Here is a 14,400-nt window from a genome sequence, read left to right as displayed (position 1 = left end):
TACTCTACTCTGATTGGCTGGAAGGTGTGTGTTCAAACTGTACAGTTCACAGGTAGTTCCAATCGGATCCACCGTTCTAAATTAATGCCTACAAACACCTGTAACCATAGCAACATACAGTTAGAGTTTCATACAGTAGTTAAACGCATAGCTTCATTATTAGTAGAGACCCGGTACAGACACAGGTAATTCACTCACTCACTCACTCTCTCTCTCTAATAACTAGTGTTCCTTTCTTTGAATCATTTCCCAGGAGATTCTCGCCTGTTTCGCCATTTAAACATTTTTACCATCAATAAATTCTTCACTATTCTGCATAATTATTGTTTACAGTATTTTTCTCTTTCTCTTTTCACTGCTAATTCTTTTTTCAAATAACACCTTATTTCATTTACAGACTGCAAACAGACGCTCTTTACCAGAAAGTAATAGCTAATACCTGATATTGATGATCAGTGGAGATTAGTTAGCGCTCTGATGGAGAAGAATGCTGCATCAGAGGTGCACTTCTAGACACTAAAGTCTAGCAAGAGTGAGAACAGCATTGTTTTGGTAGGGGAAAGTCTATGTGCATTAAGCAAAGATAGTAAACCAACAACTCTGGCATTAGACCCCTTACAGTGCGCTGAACGGGTGATGACTCTGTAGCTTAGTCACAAAGGCAAAGCTAATGCTAAGGCTTGCCCATGGGAGCAGCAGTCCTCCCCCTTTCATGTGTCCAAAAGTTTGCTTTCTTCAGTGAGACACCTACTGAGTAATTATCTAGGCATTTAGGGGGCTGCAGCAGCCTTAGGTAGGTGGACAGTATACCAGGTGCCAGGGAGGGAGATATGTGCAGTTGTTTGTGCAACATTAAACTGAGGTAGATGTATTGAAATGAAATTGCCCACATTTTTAATAAATATTTATAAATACAGGGTAATACAGGATAAAGTGGTTACTGAAGAAGAATGAATAGAAGATGTATTAGAGGGATGTAGGTAGTGCAGGTGTTGTGTAAGCACGTCATGACCAAGTCATATGAAGTCATAATCTTAAATATACTTACATACTGTATATTATAAGTATATTGATGGCAAAAACATCCACTTTGATCAATATCTGAAATGTTCTCTTGCTGCAATGACTTTTTAACAACATTTTGAAGACCACCTCAAGTTTGTTTTGTTATGTTTCCTGAGTCACATCCTTCACTTACCTCTTGTCTTTCTTTGTGTCCTGTTCCCCAGAGACACTCATTTTGGAGGTCATGTCTTACACTAGAAAACATGAAACACACACACACAGACACAGACACACACACACACACACTTCAGAAGACATGTTTACTTCAGTCCAACATGGGTGTGTTAAATCTAACGCCATCATCACACAGATCACTTACAGAGAATGTTTTACAGTCCAATCGTCACTAAATGGAGTTTCACTTTAACTCCAACTGCCTTGACTGGTTTAGTCAAAATAATTTTTAGAGCAGGAGGTGGAGTAAATAAATACACACACACACACACACACACACACACACACACACACACACACAAAACAATGTTTTTGGTTTGTGGTTTTAACATATTAGTGAATTTTCTGTTTTATCATTTTTAACACAAAACTGTTGTGTGCGTGTGTGTGTGTGTGTGTGTGTGTGTGTGTGTGTGTGCGCGCATCTACCTCTATGATTGCAAAAGACCAGCAGGAAGAGGCTACATTATGCTTGCCTAAAGAATGCTGCATGGCAACTTCAAGAAAAGTTCTGGGAACAACACCAACTATCATTATAGCCCGTATCAACCTCTCCAGATCAATCAACACTGTTACCAGGAAGTTCTTTTGGAATGTTCTGTTTAAATTTGATAAATCACATGATCACAGGAGGTCATGTGACTCTCCTCTGTCAGTTCATGAGTGAAACAGTGGTATGTCCTGGTACTGTTGGTTAATTGATAAATAAACAAGCATAAAATATTTATTTTTATATATCTTAAACAATAAAGAGTCCTAATTAAAAGTGGACTAACACAAAAATTATCCATATTAGGAAAAAGGCTAATAGCTTTCTAAGGAAATAGCGAACTAAGCTTAATGTCAAATTGATATTAAATGCAACCCATAGGAATAAAACATTATTTTATATCTCATTTTATTTATATTTTATGAAGTTATTATAATATCTATTTTTTATATTAAATGATTTATTTATAACAAAGCACATTTTCTGTCTTTACATTTTAGTAGTTTTATTTTTGGCAAAGGTTTGGCATCCTAGATTATTTAAGTTCAGACAATGGTGCGCACTTTGTAAATAAAACAATCAAGGTGATTGCAAAGACCTTGTGTATGGACCACAGGTTGGGATGCATGTACTACCCCCAGTCGCAAGGAATGGTAGAGCAGGCAAACAGGGTAATAAAGATTAAACTACCAAAAATTTGTGAGAGTTCCCGTTAAAAATGAGTACAGGTCTTGCCATTGGCCCTGATGAAGATGTGTTCACAGACTAACCGCATTACTCACTTGACCCCACATGAGATGCTAACAGGCCGTCCCATGCCAATGGCATTTACCCATGGCCCCTATAAAGGTTTACTCCTGGAGCAGTTAGAAGACGAGATGCAGGAATACATACGCAGTTTAAACTAGATACACAGAGAATTGTATTCACAGGTATGGAAAGCAATCCACGGGGATGAGAACTTGGTTCCAGAAAGATTGGTGGAGCCAGGTGACAAAGTATACATACATGTCTTCAAAAGAAAAGGTGTCTTTGACCACAGGAGGGAGGGGCCCTTCACAGTGGTCGCAGCTACCCCAACGGCTGTAAAAGTTGAGGGGAAAGACCACTGGTTTCACTTAAACCACTGTTGTCGAGGAGCAGGAAAAGGACCCCTCCTGTGTCTGAGAGAGGAAGAAGAAGCCTCCACTTCCAGGCAGGGAGAGCCATAGACCTCTCCGGAACCTGTTGAGTCAGACAGCAAAAGTGAACCGGATGAGCAGCTGAGCCCCGCAAAAGGAACACGTGCCCAAACCAAGCATAGAGTGGCCAAACGATCTCGAGAAGCAGTAACTAGTGACATTGTACCAACCACACCTGCAGCCTCCCCAGACAATGAAACACCTGCAGCCTCAGACAGTGCACAAGGTGAGATAGGTGCCCCAGCAGATTCCCTGTTGAATGACAATGAAACCTGTTCCAGAATAACCCAAATTATACAGGACACAGTAGGCCCAACAGAGACCCTCTTTCTGACCATAGACTTAGCCGTCCTGGTCAGCTTAGACAATTTACCTATAGTTAGTGACCTAGCTCTGCAGAGCTTGCCTCCGGACACACTTCTCCCTGTCCCAATGGAACCCCTGAGTCGTCAACCCACTCCTAGCACAGGAACGGACCATGAAGGGGCCACACCTTAACAAGTGCACAGCATCAGATACGGTGGTGGCATCCACCTGGGTGGCCACTGGCATTGCACGTATAGTCACACTAGTTGTTGTTTTCTATGCTTCAGACTCCCCTGCAGTTGTGAACTCACATAATATGACAGCATCAAGAATGTTACTTCCATGTCTGAGCAGGCCCCTGCTCTATCTAAAGTTCCCTTGGCACGAGTCAGACGTACTGTGTCGTCACGTGGCTGATCACAGGCATAGGCCCGGAAGTGAAGCCCGCGGCAGACAGATGTCTCCTTAAATGAAAAATGACACTCCACACAACATTGGTGAAGTTCCTCCTGCCACTCGATCCTGACACAGTGCGCAACTTGATTTGTGCGTTGGCCCTGTTGAAACAGGTTCACTATGAATCACTAATTCAGGGTAGTCCTCATTTGGCCAAATATTGGATAAAGTCTGATCATGCTGAAGTGCAAGTTGGGCACATTAAAATCATGGGTGCTCGCAAAACAGGCTGGTGCTCCTACAACGACACAGTTAAAGGTATCTTCCCGTGGCACACCATTGGCATCTCTCGCAGTGAACACACAGCCACCATCGGGCACCCATTTTGGCTGTCCTTTCGCTGTTCTAAAGCCACGTGCTCTAACCTACGCCGGGGTGGAGACCATTATGCGCACGCAACAGTCCATGTCAATGGGGCGGAGGCTCAGGTTTTAAGGAAATTGCAACAGTACTCTATTGTCAGCGACATCACTAGCTATGCTCACAAACAAAGTAACATGTATTTAAGCTGAATGTTTCACATGGCCTGATCCGTCACTGACCGCTCCTGCCTCGCCTGCCACGATCACAGTGGTAGTCCCCATTTTATGCACCCCCTGGGGGATCTAGGTGAGTGCCTCAATGAGCCCTACACTGAGGACTTTCTGTGTCCTACTGTCTGTCTGCTTGGGGCCATTTCAGTTGCCTTTGGGCCTTCCTGGATGCAGAATATCAGCTTGAACTGTGGGTTTCAGCCCGTTCAGACACAGGGATCCAGGTTTCTGCCTGTATGCAGTGATTTACCGTTCCACTTTCCTCTCTACTTGTGCTCGCAACATGGGGCCTACCCCATGGGAAATTCGACTGCCCGCTGTATCGCTTCCCTACCCGCAGACAGTTTGAGTGTAACCACGTGTTCAATGTGTAACTTGACAACTGACTACTTGTGCATTACCTCCAGCGTAGCTCGCATCTTCTTGCCTAACCTAGGAGAAGGGACCCTTCCTCTCGCTGACATTTTCTGGTACTGTGGGTGTGACCGGGTAAGGCAGACTCTCCTGCCTGAATGGCAAGGTTGTTGCGCTCCTGTCCAGCTGGACGGAAAAACACGAGTACTGCTAATACCGGAAGAGATGCCTAAGGCCCCTTCCCGCCGCAAATGTGACACTACTCTGGACTCAGTACATTCGTGACTCAGAAACCATGAACTACTTGGACTGGGCCTCTGATACAACCGTCAAACTGGACTTTGGGAGGACCCTGGTAGGCGTCCCAGACCACTTCAAAGCAATGGGCGAAGTGGGTACGCATCCATCCTTTTTCCCAGTGTACAGAATAATCACAATACTGCATGGAGTAACTACATATGGTACAACCAACAACGTTTTATTAATTACTCGATGAGGGCTCTGCGCCTCATCTGTGACCAGTTGCATGCAACATCTCTCATGGCAGCTCAGAATCGGTTTGTTCTTAATCAGATGCACGCTCCAGAGAAGGGGGTGTGCACTATGATTGGCCCCAAAAGCTGTGCCGCCAATTCCCTTACACACAGGGGCCCATGGTGCCCTCATTTGTGTCCTAGATCGCTTGAAAGCCCTTCAGGAGGAACATGTACATAACTCTGGTTTTTCCCCACACCTTCCCTCATGGCTTTCCTGGCTGCTTTCTGGGGACTGGGCCGCCACCTTGACCCGTCTTGGTGTAACGCTCTTCGGCATCCTCGGCATCCTCGGCATTTTAGCCCTAATAATATGCTGCGTTATCCCTTTGGGCAGACGCTTTGCACTTACAGCTGTGACCAATGTCTCCAACATTTCTAGCCAATACGTAATCATAGAGTGTGAGGCGTCACCGCATCATAGGGGGGAGGTGCATCTCACCGAATTAAGCGACACTGACTCTGAGAACGAAACAGTTCTCACCAAATTAAGCGAGGACGAAACATTTGCACAACGGGTTATCATGGCACAACCGCAAAGAACCCGACAGGCTTTGGAATACGAGTCAACACTGTAACGCATACCTGAAGAAACGACGTTTTAAGTAAAGATTGCATTTTAAAATTGCTAAACGAATGTGTTGAATGAATTTTGTTTAATTTTATTTACATAAATTATAGGAATGAACTTGTAGACTGTGAAAATAATCAAAATTCTCAAGCCAGCTTCTGTAACCGTGTATATGGCCAAAGCTTTGCAGCAACTACTTTTTCTAGTAAAACCCTACTTTATATAAAAAAAAACCTCTATAAAAGCAAACTGTCACTAAATGAGAAAAGAAAGATATCTATGTTTTAGCTCTCATAATTGTCCAGGTGCTAGTATGACCTGCCTGCAGTCCTGAGCTGTCTCCGATTGAGAATGTATGGAACATTTTGAAACAGAAAATAAGGCAACAAAGGCACCGTACAGTTGCGCAGCTGAAGAAATGCGTAATGGATGAATGGGGGAAAATTCCGCTTGCTAAACTTAACCACCTGGTGTCTTCAGTGCCCAAACACTTAATAAATGTTATTAAAAGAAAAGGTGATGTGTAACAAAGGTTACACAGTGTCACGTAATGGAAGTGAAGACAGAAGCAAGTGTAGGTTACGTAGTTTAATACCAAAAACAACAAGTCCAAAGGGTAATGCAAAATCCAGGCAGAGGTCAGGCGATCAAGCAAACAGTCAAAACAAGGTTAAGCAGAGAGACAAGGTCAAAAAACGAGATCAAAGTCAAAACCAGAAAAACAAACACAATATCAAAGCTTGGTATAGACAGAGCTAGTCAACTGAGTGTATACTTCGCAAAGACTTTGTGTGTGAACAGTCTCTATAATGGAGTGGTGTGGGTGAAGGTGCAATGGGCAACAGACATGTCTAATTAGAATTCAGGCAATGGTGAACATGTTTGTGTGCAAGTTTGGGAGTTGTAGTCTTTGTCGGCCATGTTTGTAATTTGTGGTGCATTCTGGGAAATGGAGTTGATGGTTTGCTGTGATATGACACAGTGGTAACCAGTTGACTGACAGTTATTTCAGATTTGAAATGAATGTATATTTTCAAAAAAAAATTTAATTCACAACATAAAACATAAAATATTGTGTAAATAATTTCCAATATAATACAGGGTGAATTAAATTTTCAAATGACTGTTTTTTTTTTTTGGCATTAACCATACTGTCCCAACTTTTTCGGAATTGGGTTTAGTATGCAAATGTTTATGATGTAAACACTAATAACAGACTGAGGGTATTGCCTGTTCAAAAAGATCCAAGCTCAAGGGTCACTTCAGGACACTTGAGCCCAGGGTGGAATGCATGTCCAAACTGTAATATCGAATGAATGTGTGTGGCGTCGACCACCCTGCCGCAGCACACACATCCTAAAAGATACCTCTTAGGATAAAGCCTTCAAGGAGGCGAGCCCCCTAGTGGAATGAGCCTATATGCCCAGTGGTATAGTGAGACTGCGTGCCTCATAAGTGGTAGAGATTGCTTCCACTATCCAATTAGAGATGCAGACCAGAAACTGCTCCAGCTTACATCAATGGCTGGAGCAGTGGACGTAAGTACAGAGAGCCCTTACTGGATACAGTAGGTGCAATTTCTCTTGTTCCGGTGTGAGGAACAGAGGATGGCAGAAAGCCTGCATATATAATATAATCCGGCCTAGGATATAGAAAGGCCTTGGCTAATCCAGGGGCAAATTCAAGGCAGGAAGGGGCAAGAGACGAAACTTGTAGATTTCCTACTCGCTTGAGAGATGTCAGGGCCAGCAGAAGAGCTACCTTTAGAGTCAGAAGCTTCTCTGAGGCTGACTCTAAGGGCTGAAATGGGGCACATAACAAACCTTCTAGTATGACAGAAAGGTTCCAGGAAGGTATGCATGGTCTGCAGATGGGCCTCAGCTGGCTGACACCACACATGAACCTCGAAGTTAGAGGATGTAGCCCCACAGAGGCTCCATCAATAGGGGCATGGCTGACCAAAATGGTGGCCACGTAGGCCTTGATTGTAGAAGGAGCAAACCCTGCTGAGAAATGGTAGCTATTGCACAGTTTACTGGGTCTAACTGATGTTCCTCACACCTGCAGACAAAAAGTCACCACTTGATAGCATACAATTTTCTTGTGGATGGTGCTCTAGTGTAGGGCTGCACAATTAATCGAATATCGATCGCGATTAAGATTTGGACTGCCCACAATTACATGAACATGATCAACTGCGATATTGACATTTAAAGTTCGTCCTCCACTCATAGAAAACGCCGCTGCATATCAAATCAAGCGCTTCCTACACTTACAGCCAATCACATAGGGCGACGCAGGGATGACGTCAATTTGTAATGCCAAACAGTGGTAGGATTTTAGCGCTCAGGCTGCCAGCGTCGCTTCAGAAATCATAACACTAACATGAAATGGCACTACAGAGGTTGTCGGGGACATTAAACGTTATCACGCTAAATGGGAAAAAACTCTGCAGACAAACTCAAGGCTCTACAGTGTGACCATTTCACTTGCATTTGTAACTGAAAAGTATTTTGTGCGACTGTGAATAAATATTTATTCGCACCGGTGCGAGTGACCTGTTCGGAGTTGTATAATACAATCGGAATAAAAACTACAGGAAGTCCAAAATGCATCTACACCAGGCAACAGTTACTTTCATACTGCTTTTCATCTCCTCAGTCAACCGAACAAGTGTGTACATACTGCAGAGAAGCCATTATGATGACGAGAGTAACTCTGTACATCATCTGCATCAACTTCCTGATCTCACAACCTGCCATATTTTATTTATCACTCAAATTGTGCTGAACCTGCGACTGTGACCGGCTCGTGTAGAGACAGCGGTGTCGGGTGGAGTAAATTATTAATAATGCTAATGCTACAATGTGGGTTTAATTCAAACTTCTTTATTAAATAATCATAATCAATCAACCAATCATAATCAAGAGTAGCAACTGTTCGCTTTCCTTCTACACCAACTCTACTAGATCATTACCTTTATTTAAACTCAGGGTTGCCAGATATCACAGGAAAAGTCAAATCCAGTTTTCAGGTTCTGATTTAATCCCCCAACACTGTACTGGGGAACCGATCTAAAAGGAACAACTGATAAACAAAAACTAAAACTACTAACATGTAAAGACAGAAAATGTCCTTAGTTATAAATAAATCATTTAATATAAAAAATAGATATTATAATAACTTCATAAAATATAAATAAAATGAGAAATGAAATAATGTGTAATTACTATGGGTTGCATTTAATATCAATTTGACATTAAGCTTAGTTTGCTATTTCCTTAGAAGTCTATTAGCCTTTTTCCTAATATGGATCATTTTTATGTTAGTCTACTTTTAATTAGAACTCTTTATGTTTAAGATATTTTAAAATAAATATTTTATGCTTGTTTATTTATCAATTAACCAACAGTATCTCATTGCTATTGTTTTAATTCAATTAACAGTGACCATGAGCAGAGAGCTTACATTTAACTGTTTATGACCTCCTGATTAAAGCTTAGATAAATAAAGATATCTGGATCGGTATCGGCTGTAAAAATCCTGATTGGTGCATCATTAATGAACACCATTAAACTAAAGTGCTTTGCATCTGACGGGTAAATGAACTCACCCAATCACATCCTATATGAGATTATTCAGATATCTACACAATATACACAGAGCGGTTCGAGAACTGACTCCAGCCCAGAACCATGACAGTGGAAAATGTAGCTTTAAATATATTTAAGAGGAGCAGACTTCAAACACTGAACATTGATGTTATTGTATTTGTTTACAAGGTGTAACAGGTTCACGGTTGTTTTTTGCATACAGTCTGTAAAATTAACTGAAAATATTACATTTAGTTTATCAGAAGGTAAATTAATTTGTCATGGCTCACACTATGTTCCTAAATTCTGTCATAATTGACAAGCTCAAGTTTTCTCATGCCTACTTGTGTGTTATATTGTGGGACATTAACGTTAAAGCCTATGTGAAAATCCTATTGTGTTTTTGTCGAGGGAACCAGTGTGATGAAAATTTCCGGGTTTCGGTACAAAATGACATCATCCCTGCACCTCTCTATTGGGTGATTTGTCTGCGTTTCACCTCCTGTAAACACTGTTATTGGCTTTTCTGCATAGGCCTGAATTGTTTTAATTTGGTTGCATATTGTTATATTTGATGCATATTTTCATTTGGTTGATGGCATTTTTATTTATCCTATATTTTAGGTACAATTTTATTTATATCTTGCTTCTACGAGATGATGCACTCTAATTTCATGCAAAGATTTGTACATTAGCAGGAATGTAGCACAACATGGATGTGAAAGCAGCGGTCTGTTTATTTAAATGTAAAAGTGCAATAAAAATGTTGTCCCTAAAATAATCGTGATAAATTCTCGAGATCTCAGAGCAGAGCGATCAGTGGAAAAGCATACAGACATGACCTTGACAATGTGCGCACCATGGCCCCAATGGTGTGTTAGGGGACACCTCCAAATTTTCAGAGCACGTAGTCATCACCGCATAACACTGATTACTCTCAGGGGTTTTATCCTCGTCTTATGTGCAATAGGCCCAATGGTATGACGTTGGCTGCTGCTGCCATAAGCCCCAACAGTTTCTCACAGAGACTGGAGGGGATGCACAGACCCAGCTTAATCTTGCTCAATGTTGATAGGATTGACCCTATGCATGTTGGGCATAGAAACACCCTCATCATAGTAGAATCCCATATAACCCCTAGAAAGTTGTCCTCTGCACTGGAGAAAGCATACTTTTCTTGGAGTGCAACCTGAACCCCAAGCTCCTCCTGTGGGCAAGAACAAGATCTCAATGTTGAATCACCAGTTCCGGGGATCGTGCTAGAATTAACCAGTCATCCAGGTAGTTTAGTACACAGATGCCCTGGAGTTGCAAGGGAGCCAGAGCGGCATCCCTGCACTTTGTGAAGGTGCGAGGGGAAGAACATGATATTGGTATGTGTTGCCTCCAAACGGGAACCTCACGAACTACCTGTTACTGGGAAATATTTCTGTGTGGAAATATGTGTCTATTAGATTTATTGTCACAAACCAGTCTTCAAACTGAATTTGTGGAAATATATAATATATAATATATGTTTGAACATCAACATCTTCAACCTGTATGTCCAAAGAGTATGGTTCAGGAGGCGTAGATCTAAAACTGGCTGCATACTCCCATTTTTTTGTGGACCAGGAAATAATGACTGTAAAAACCTCCCTTCCCCCAGGAATGAGGTACATGTTCTATGGCCCCTTTGATCAAGAGGGATCTTACTTCCTGTCCTAACGCTGGGCTCTGCTCTGTGCTGACTACTGTGATGAGCACACCTCTGAACCGAGGGGTTCGAGCTCTGAACTGGACCCGATAACCCTTTTCTTTGGTAGACAGAACCCATGGAGGTACATTTGGCAGTGGTTTCCATGCTGTCAGATGGACTTTTAGTGACGTTAACTCTTCCACATTCTGTTGGAGGGAAGCATCAGATTTTTGTTGCCCTGTGACAGCTCACTGCCCAGAGAAGACTGAAAATTTCGACATTGGCTAGGGAAGGCCCTAAAGTAATACTATTGGCTAACTTCCCTAACAACCTCACATCCCCAGTATTTCCCCCAGTGGCCCATCAGGAGCCCTCCTTCTTTGTCTGCTTGGTGTAACCAGCTACTCAAAGACTGGCCACTATTATATTCAGTTCAATTCAATTTTATTTGTATAGCGCTTTTTACAATAGACATTGTCTCAAAGCAGCTTTACAGAAATATCAACATGGTATACAGATATTAAAGGTGCGAATTTATCCCAACTGAGCAAGCCACTGAGTGGCGACGGTGGCAAGGAAAAACTCCCTAAGATGTTTTAAGAGGAAGAAACCTTGAGAGGAACCCGACTCAGAAGGGAACCCATCCTCATCTGGGTAACAACAGATAGTGGGAAAAGGTTCATTATGGATTTATATGAAGTCTGTATGGCCTTAGGAGCAGCCGTAGTCCCAGCAGTCTGGAATTAGAGAAGATTTGAGCTCCATCCAGAGGCAGAAAGGATCTGGATCTCTAGTATCTCCATAAATTCATGTGGGGCTCGGCGAAAGGAGAGAGGGAGAAAAAAGATAATTATGACTCCAAAGTAGTAGAACAGAATCTAGTCAGGGTAGGCTTGAGTAAACAAATACGTTTTAAGCCTAGACTTAAACACTGAGACTGTGTCTGAGTCCCGAACACTAATAGGAAGACTGTTCCATAACTGTGGGGCTCTATAAGAGAAAGCTCTTCCCCCTGCTGTAGCCTTCACTATTCGAGGTACCGTCAAATAGCCTGCATCTTTTGATCTAAGTAGGCGTGGCGGATTATATAAAACCAAAAGGTCGCTTAGATATTGTGGCGCGAGACCATTTAGTGCTTTATAGGTTAATAAAAGTATTTTATAGTTAATGCGAGATTTTACTGGGTGCAGTATTGATAATATCGGTGTGATATGGTCGTACCTTCTAGTTCTAGTTAGGACTCTAGCAGCTGCATTCTGGACTAACTGGAGCTTATTTATATTCCTACTGGAACATCCAGACAGTAAGGCATTACAGTAATCTAATCTAGAGGTGACGAAAGCATGAACTAGTATTTCCGCATCATGTAGTGACAATATGTTTCTTATTTTAGAAATATTTCTGAGATGAAAGAAGGCTATCCTAGTAATATTATCTACATGAGCATCAAATGATAGGCTGGAGTCAATAATCACTCCAAGGTCTTTAACTGCTGCACATAATGAAACAGAAAGACCATCCAGAGTAACCATGTGATCAGAAAGATTACTTCTAGCTACACGTGGGCCTAATAAAAGTATTTCTGTTTTATCAGAATTAAGTAGAAAGAAGTTAGTTAACATCCAATGTCTAATGTCCTTTACACAGTCCTCAGCTTTACTAAGCTTCTGTCTGTCCTCTGGCTTCGCTGAAATATACAACTGTGTATCATCAGCATAACAGTGGAAGCTAATTCCATGTTTACGAATAATTTGACCTAGGGGTAGCATATATAAAGTAAAGAGCAGTGGGCCTAAAACAGAACCCTGTGGAACTCCAAAAGTAACCTCAGTACGCATGGAGAATTCACCATTTACATCTACGAACTGATAACGATCGGTCAGATAAGACCTGAGCCAGGAGAGGACTGTTCCCTTAATACCAACAACATTTTCTAATCTATCAAGGAGAATAGTGTGATCTATAGTATCAAAAGCTGCACTAAGGTCGAGTAACACAAGCAGAGAGACACAAGCCTGATCGTAGGTCAGTAGAAGGTCATTTACTACTTTAACTAATGCTGTCTCTGTGCTATGATGAGGTCTAAACCCTGATTGATACATTTCATGAATGTTATTCCTATTTAATGTTATTATAGGTAATCACAGATTCGCATGACAGTAATGAGTCATCAAGGTATCTAGATGTTCAGAATTTGTCCAGATCAGAAGATCATAGGTTCAGTCGCTGAAGCCAAATGTTGGACTACGACAATGAAATAACACAAGGCACAGAGATTAGTTTAACTGCATATATTAAATGCAATGCACAGTAAGAACAAGTGCAATGGCAAAGTAATAAAATGGAAAAGTGGGATCCCAAATATACAAAAGAAGAAAAGTATCAAAATAATAAAAAGCTCAGTACAGTTTTGAGTTCACTCAAATTAGACTAGACTGTTAAAATAATAGTTCACAGTCCATCGATTGCACCGATATTGGATTAATGCAAGGTGGGTGTTGTTATGAAGCGTAGACGGAGACAAGCGCGGGCGAGCGGAGCGATGACGTGAGATTGAACACAAAACGAGAATCGAATCGGGACAGAGCAGGTAAGCTGTGTATCAGGGACGTAGGCAAAAGCGTAGTGAGAGACGAGCGTTAAGTCGAGCACCAGGGAAAACACTTCTATGAAAATCGGCTTGGTAAACAAACAGAGATGAGGCTGCTGAGCGGTTACTTCGCAAGCGGCTAATGCTAGGGAGGCCCTTATATAACCTTAGGTGTTTGCAGGTGTTCGTAATTAGAACTCCGGCGAACTCGAGCACGGGTATGACTGGGAAGTGTAGTCCTCCCCCGCCATGTCCCTGGGTGGCACTACATGTTGTGAGCTGCCGCGCCGATTTCACCGTCTGTCTGGATGAGCCGCATGGATATCTTTACGCAGGCCTGCGTCCAGAATGTCTCGGGCTGGGACCCAGCACTGTTCCTCTGGTCCATACCCCTCCCAGTCTACCAGATACTGAAGTCCTCCTCTCCTCCGTCTGGAGTCTAGAATGTCGCGGACGCGGTAGGCTGGGCGGCCTTCTATCTCCAACGGTTCCGGTGGGGAATGCTCCGGCACCACTGTGGCCAAGGGGCCCGAGATCACAGGTTTGAGAAGTGAGACGTGGAAAGACGGGGCGATGTGACTGTGTCTCAGAAGGTCCAGACAATATGTGACCTCATTAATTTGCCTCAGAATTCGGAAGGGCCCGATATATTTCGGTTGAAGTTTTGTGCCCGTGAGGGGTCTCAAATCTCTTGTGGAGAGCCACAGCCTGTCCCCGGGTCGATAATTAGGGTGAGCCCTCCGGCGCTGGTCGTTTAGCGATGTGGGACGCTTGCACCAGCTGTTGAGGGGCACGCTCCGAGACCTGTTCACTTTGGCGGAACCACTCATCCACTGCTGGCGAGTCCGTGTGAGACACGTTCCAGGGGAATAATGG

At 42.6% G+C, this 14,400-nt stretch overlaps 1 long non-coding RNA gene across 3 annotated transcripts; it reads left to right on the top strand.

Moving 5' to 3' along the window:
• Positions 1 to 6: 6 nt before the first annotated feature.
• Positions 7 to 3,512, top strand: LOC128615573 (uncharacterized). 3 transcript variants are annotated; one of them, XR_008387228.1, is made up of 4 exons: positions 7 to 185; positions 398 to 552; positions 1,230 to 1,480; positions 1,691 to 3,512. It is a non-coding gene; the product is annotated as an uncharacterized LOC128615573 (long non-coding RNA). The 3 variants fall into 3 exon arrangements; XR_008387226.1 differs by having other exon boundaries at positions 398 to 862; XR_008387227.1 differs by having other exon boundaries at positions 398 to 862; positions 1,686 to 3,512.
• The last annotated feature ends 10,888 nt before the right edge of the window (positions 3,513 to 14,400 follow it).

The sequence above is a fragment of the Ictalurus furcatus genome, chromosome 1 (assembly GCF_023375685.1).
Source record: "Ictalurus furcatus strain D&B chromosome 1, Billie_1.0, whole genome shotgun sequence".
NCBI classification, from domain to species: Eukaryota; Metazoa; Chordata; class Actinopteri; order Siluriformes; family Ictaluridae; genus Ictalurus; species Ictalurus furcatus.
The sequence above is the reverse complement of the archived record's forward strand: the minus strand, read 5'-3'. Positions and strand labels throughout refer to the sequence as shown.